Consider the following 7792-nt stretch of genomic DNA (forward strand, 5'->3'; position numbering starts at 1 on the left):
TTTGTCACCATCGGTGAAAAAAATAAGCAAAGATCTCTCAGCCCCAAATCAGCACGTTGTAAGTTTAAAATATAACTTTTTTAAAAAGCACAACAAAAAGGTGTTAAAGAAAGTCAAGGATTCCAAATAAATAAAAACAAAGTTGGAGTAGCCTTCAGCATATGAACAATTTTTCACTGAAAAAAAAAAAAAAAAAGAGGCTGGGTGCCATGACTCATGCCTGTAATCCCAGCACTTTGGGAAGCCAAGGCGGGAGGATCACTTGAGGCCAGGAGTTCAAGACCAGCCTGGTCAACATAGTGACACCCCATCTGCACAAAAAAAACCTAGCTCGAGCGGGTGCAGTGGCTCACACCTATAATCTTAGCACCCTGAGAGGCTGAGGCAGGAGGATCGCTTGAGGTCAGGAGTTCAAGACCAGCCCGAGCAAGACTGGGACCCCCATCCCTACAAAAAATAGAAAAATTGCCAGGCATGGTGGCAGGCTCCTGTGGTCTCAGCTACTCAGGAGGCTGAGGCAGGAGAATCGCTTGAGCCCAGGATTTTGAAGCTGCAGTGAGCTATGATTACACCACTGCACTCTAGCCAGGGTGACAGAGCAAGGCTCTGTCTCAAAAAAGAAAAAACAAAAAGTTGGGGGGGGAGGGGGAATTCTCAAAATGGGAAACATGACTGGTCAAGGTCTGAGTGGATCTGGGTCTACCCATGTTAACCACACTGCACAGTATGTTGAAAAAGTCCCACTGACTTTTATCTGCCCTGAGGAATTTGTTCCCAGGACACTGTTTTGGTTTCTCCATGAAAATATTACTACTTAGATCAGAGGTTCTTAACCTCTATCAGCCTGGTAGAGCCTATGGACATTTTTGCAAAATAATTTTTAATGCATAAAATAAAATGTATAGGATTACAAAGGGAACCAATTCTACTGAATATAGCTATCAAAATATTAAAAGAACTTATGACATAGTAATTAATATGCCTCTTTACCACATTAAATAATAAGTCAAATGGGAGTCTAATAACTATTGTAGTTTAAAATAGGGAATAAACAATGTTTCAATGAATTTGCAGTAACCATAATTGGATATGAAAATATCTGGATTTCCATTGGTGAGAGAGTTTTAGTACAGTTAATACTACTGTGGTTTGTTGCCTACATTTATAATTGATGGAAATGCTAAATTTCAATTAGAAGATTATGAAAATAATGGTACTTTTTCTTCCACCTGTATTCATCTCCTAGGTGTATTAGTTTGCTAGGGCTGCCATAACAAAATACCACAAACTGTCTTAAATTTATATTCTCAGAATTCTGGAGGCTCGAAGTCTAAGACCAAGACATTGGCCAGGTTGGTTTGATCTGAAGCCGGTATCCTTGCTCTGTGCACACACATCCCTGGTATCTCTTTGTGTGTCCAAATCTCCTCTTCTTATAAGAATACCAGTCAAATTGGATTAGGGTTCACCCTAATGGCCTCTTTTTAATTTACTTAATTCTTTAAAGGCCATATCTCCAAACATGGTCACATTCTGGGGCACTGGAGGTTAGGGCTTCCACATATGAATTTGGAGGGGGTACACAATTCAGTCACAATGTTAGTGTAGGTAGGAAAGTAAGACATGAGCAGAGGAAGTACGGAACAGATCGTGTAAACAAACAGGATACTGAGTAAGAAAAACACTGCAAGGTCAGTATAACCCAAGTGTCACAGAATGTTAGCATAAGAAAAGTGAAACATGGGCTGGATAATTTCATCCACATAAAGGCAAAAAACTTGGGCAGGTAAAAGGAGTCAGACTCACGGTATTATACATTGGTGAAGTTGCAAATAAACCTGGAAATCTCTCAGGGAAAAACATAGTCATGTACAAGAGGAACATAACCAAAGTCTCATAGACTTAAGGCATTCCTGGAGGAATACAAACCATGAATGCCATGTAACAATGAAATTAAAAACAGTAGTCAACATACCCCATTAAAAACAGGCAGTGATTCATACACCTATGGCCAGTTTTTACAAGGGTGCCAAGTCCATTCAATGAGGAAAGAATAGTCTCTTCAACAAATGATACTGGAGCAACTGGATTTCCACATGCAAAAGAACCAACTTGGACCTCTATATCACACCATATATAAAAATTAACTCAAAATGGATCAATGATCTAAATATAAGAGCTAAAGCCATAGAACTATTAGAAGAAAACATAGATGTGAATCTTCATGACCTTGGATTTGGCAACAAACTTTTAGATATGACACCAAAGGCATAGCAACAAAAGAAAAAAATAAATTGGGTTTCATGAAAATTTTAAACTTTTATGCATCAAAGGATATTATGAAGAAAGTGAAAAGACAACCCACAGAATGGGAAAAAATATTTGCAAATCTTATATCTGATAAGGGTTTACTATCAAGAGTATATAAAGAACTCCTAAAACTCAACAACAAAAAACAAAACAACCTAATTAAAAAATGGGCAAAGGGCCAGGCACAGGGGCTAACGGCTGTAATCCCAGCTCTTGGGAGACTGAGGTGGGAGGATCACTTGAGGCTAGGAGTTTGAGACCAGCCAGAGCAACACAACAAGATCCTATTTCTACAAAAAAAAAAAAAAAAAAAAAGGAAAAATTAGCCTGGTATGGTGGTGAGCACCTGTAGTCCCAGCTACTTGGGAGGCTGAGGCAGGATAATCACTTTAGCCCAGGAGTTTGAGGTTGCTGTGAGCTATGATGACAACACTGCACTCTAGCCTGGACAACAGAGTAAGACTTTGTCTCAAAAAAATAAAAATAAAGTAAATTGGAGGTTACCAGAGGATGGAGGAAGGAAGGTATGGGGAGTGTTTGCTTAATGGTTATAGAATTTCTGTTTGGGGTGATGAAAAACTTTTGAAAATAAATATTGGTGATTGTTTTACAACATTGTGTGTAATTAATGACACTGAATTGTACACTTAAAATGGTTTAAATGGTAAATTTAATGTTATATATTTTTTACCACAATTTTAAAAAGAGGTAGGGGAAGAACTTTTGAAGTAAAACAATAGAACACCAGAAGAAGACTGAATCCATTCAATAATGTCAACAACAATATTCTATTGAACTTGGCTTTTTTTGGATCAAAAATTTGAAAAGTATTTCACAGAAATTTTTATGATAATTACCTTATTCTTGTTGGTGATGTTCTTGTACTTACCTGATAATAAACTTAGAAGTGAAAATCTCTGAGAAAACAAGTTATTCTAGAAAACATCCAAAATCTGAACTTCACTTGCTAATGAGAAGGGGTGTTTTTTTGCCCAAAACTGCTCCTGAACATGGCGCAAGCCTCCTTCTTAGCTTTCTGGGCCATTTCCTCCTCTGCAAAATGAGTGGGTTGAACTCAGTTGCCTGTATTGATTCCTTGATGTTTTTAGTGCCCGTGTTACTCAAGGGCCTATGATTTGTGGCGAAACAAGCATGACTTTAGAGTATGAGTCAAAAAGAACCAAAAGGTCAGTCAGGTGAGAGGTTTTTATGTAACTACCACACAAACTTAGTCACATTAGTCCACGTGTCACTTTCTGAAGTTCTTTTTTGTTTATTTTCTGTCCCACTCATTACAATATAAACCCCTTGCTACATCCTCAGCACCTAGAACAGTACCTGGTACGCGGTAGATGTTCAATAAATATTTGTTAAATTACTAAGTGAACAATTCTATACTAGGTGCTAAGGGTGAGAGCAACAAAATAAACTAAAACAGATCAGAATGGTTTCTTCCCAACTCCGGCCATACTCCCATTCCAATGAATGTATCTGAGTCTACTCTGTATTATAACTATTTGGGGTTTGGTCTTACTTCCATAATCAAGCATTCCTTCTGGCCCTCTCTATTACTAATGATTCCCACCATGTCCCTCTGCCATCTCCCCTAACTCCGTATCACCAGATTATAAACTGCTTTGAAGTAGGGCCTATGCTATTCTCCGCATTGCCCAGCTCCAGTGCCCAACCCTTCCACGGGGTTACTCGATAAATATTTGTTGAATAGAAGAGAACTTCTAGCAAGGAGAAAATGACAGTGAGAAGATATTGTATCAGGTGCTCTTTAGATGCCTGCACTCACTCCAAAACAAGGAAAATATATAGAATTATGTATAATCAAAGAGCTGTAATTCTCCCACACACATCTCAAGCTCTGCTTATACAATATGAACAGGAAAAACAGGTCAAACAGAGCATCTCCAGGTATAGGTCTCTTGGTACCCTTAATGGAGCGATGCCATCCCTGAGGATGGGACTCCCCATATAGTATTTCAGGTAAACCAGAATGCTGTAGATTTACTGAGGATGATTGTGGGCAACAGATGAAGAGGGAATCACAGCATACCGTAACTCCTGAGAGCTGTTTCATAGCATGGGCCTATGCCTACTTTCTAGGCTTAATCTTTCCATGGAATCAACTAGTGCTTGGGCATAATTATAATCATTAAAGTGCGCAAGCACACACACACACACACACACACACACACACACTGAGTGTCTTCTGAATTCAAAGGTACTATGCAAAGTGCTGAGGATATAAAGAGGGATGAGAAATTACATTGGCCTTTGAGGTGCTTCAATCTGGTAAAATAAGAAATATGCAAAAAAGATAAAGAATATTCATACAGGTTTTGTTCTGTCAATACTGTATCAATTCAGAATGCTACTTTATGAAAATCCTACTCTTTCTCAAGCTGGTTTGGAAGAAGGTGAACTATAAATAAATGGATAAAAACTCTTTCCATGATCCTGATATTTTATTTGGTGCCCTCCAAATTCACAATTTCGCTGGAAATGCCAGATGGATAAATGAAAAAGACAAATGAATATATAGGGGAAAGTCTTCATTCAAAACACACAAAATGGCTTCTTAAATATAACACCAAAAGTATAAGCGACAAAATGAAAAATAGATAAATTGGACCTCATCAAAATTAAAAACATTTCTGTTCCAAAGAACAGAATTAGGAAAGTGAAAAGACAACCCACACAATGGGAGACAATATTTGCAAATCATATATCTGATAATGGGGTGTGTCAAGTATATATAATATATATATATCAAAAATATATGAAGAATTCCTAAAACACAATAACAAAAAGACAACACATTTAAAAAATGGGCAAAGGACATGAATAGCTATTTCAAATGGCCAATAAGCATATGAAAAGCTACTCAACATCATTAGTCATTAGGGAAATGCAAATCAAAACCACAATGAGATACAACTGCATATTCACTAGAATAGCTAAAATAAAAAAGACAGGCAATAATAAATATTGGCTAGGATGTGGAGAAATTGGAGCCCTCATATGTTGCTAGTGGGATTGTAAAATGGTGCAGCCATTTTGGGAAACATTTTGACAGTTTCTCAAAATCTCAAATATAGAATTACCATACGATCCAGAAATTTTACTTCTTGATATATACCCAAGATAATTGAAAATCTAAGTGCACACAAAAACCTCTACACAAATTTTCATAGTAGCATTATTCATAATAGCCAAAAAGTACAATCCAAACATTTATCAGTGGATGAAGTGATAAACAAAATAGATATATCTATACAATGGAATATTGTTCAGCCATATAAAGGAAAGAAGGACAATACTAATACGTGCTACAACATGGATGAATCTTGAAAACATTATGCTGAGCAAAAGAAGCCAGACACAAAACCCACATATTGTATGACTCCATCTGTATTAAATGTCCGGAACAGGCAAATCCATAGTGACCAAAAGTAAATTAGTGGTTGCCAGGGGCTGTGGGAAGGGAGGAATGGGAGTAACTGCTAACGGATATAGGGTTTCCTTTGGGGGTAATAAAGTGCTCCAGAATTAGTGGTGATAGTTGCATATATCTGTGAATATACCAAAAACCACTGACTTGTTTAAAGAGTGAATTTCATGTTATATGAATTATATATCAATAAAAAGTAGCCTGTAAGAAATGAAAATGTTTGATGAATGTGCACCCACTTAAAAACCTATTGAGCCAGGTGTGGTGGCTCTCACCTGCAGTCTCAGCTACTTGGGAGGCTGAGGTGGGAGGATCACTAGAGCCCAAAAATTCAAGACCAGCCTGGGCAGCATAGTAAGACCCCCATCTCTAAAAAATTAATTTTAAAAATAAATAAAATTGGCTGGATGTGGTGGCTCACGCCTGTAATCCTAGCACTCTGGGAGGCCGAGGTAGGAGGATCACTCGAGGTCAGGAGTTCGAGACCAGCCTGAGCAAGAGAGAGACCCTGTCTCTACTAAAAATAGAAAGAAATGATCTGAACAGCTAAAAATATATAGAAAACATTAGCCAGGCATGGTGGCACATGCGTAGTCCAGCTACTCGGGAGGCTGAGGCAGAAGGATTGCTTGAGCCCAGGAGTTTGAGGTTGCTATGAGCTAGGCTGATGCCACAGCACTCTAGCCTGGGCAGCAGAGTGAGACTCTGTCTCAAAAAAATAAAACAAAATTCTCGATATGCTATATGCTAGTGGGTACGTGTGGTGGTGGAAGTTCTCTTATGATTGTTTTACTCTTTTTTTAAGTGAAATAGGAAGCAAGATCATTAGCAGAAAGGGAGGATGGATGGGTGGAAGTGTTGAAGGTGTCTGAGGAGAAAAGTATAAAATAGTCATCTATGAAAATGGGAGGGGAGGTGGACTAAAGAAATTTAGTACGACTATTGGGCCAAATTAAGGTTCCATTTCAGGTCAGGAATATAAAGACAGACAAGTTAGCATGTCCTTTTTCTTTAGCTACATTTAGCTTTATGGGTACAGGATCAGAGTAGTAGAGAATTGAATTCCATTGTGATTGAGGTTTTGCCAAGTGAGTCCTATAAAGCAAGAGATGTTCAGGGAAATTGAGAGGGTATTCAAGAGTATGAATTTTTTTGGCTTAATTTATTTTGCTTTTTTATTATATTATTGCCAAACATACTCAATAGTAGAAAGAATGACATAATGAACCCATGAGTCTATTATCCAAATCTTACAATTAAAAACATTTTGCAATCTTCTTTCATCTACTCCTCCACATGTTTTCTTTTCCTGGAGAATTTCAAAGCAAATGTCAGACATCATTCCAGTTTACCCATAAATACCTCAAGATGTATCTCTAATAAAGGACTTTTAAAAACCATAGCCACAGTGCCATTATCACATATAACAATAGTAACAATAATTCCTTAATATTAACTAATTCTCAGTCCATGTTCAAATTTTGCAAAAGAATGATAACGATATCATCATTTACATGAATAATGAATTACCTACTGCTAATTATCATCATTCATTTGCAAAATTTAAGCTGGCTAAGCAGAAAAGAAACAATGGCGGTGGTGGTTTTAGGAACAGTGGAAAAGTGGTTAGATCAATAGGTTGCAGGTGCTGGTGGGTGGGACCTTGTTAGAGTCAGGAGCTGGAAGGGTAGGGCATGATCACACTGTCCTCTTTGCCCATTGTTCAGTCATATCAGTCTTCCAGCCTGGGGTGTTGGAAGATTCTGTGCAGATTTCTTTCCTACAGTCTCATTGTTCTTAGCTCCAGCACCTGTTTTTCTCAGGAAAATCTGCGAACTAAATAAGGTTCTCCTATTATATCCCTCGGTGGATCTGTTTTGGAGCACTTATAATCATAATTTTAAAACTACAGAAAAACGTACTTGTTTAATATCTAACACCTCTAAGAACTACCTATATCTCACTACAGCCATTGCTAGTGCCTGGAACAGTGTTAGTAGGACACTTTCAATAAATATT

The sequence above is a fragment of the Lemur catta genome, chromosome 11 (assembly GCF_020740605.2).
Source record: "Lemur catta isolate mLemCat1 chromosome 11, mLemCat1.pri, whole genome shotgun sequence".
Lineage (NCBI taxonomy): Eukaryota > Metazoa > Chordata > Mammalia > Primates > Lemuridae > Lemur > Lemur catta.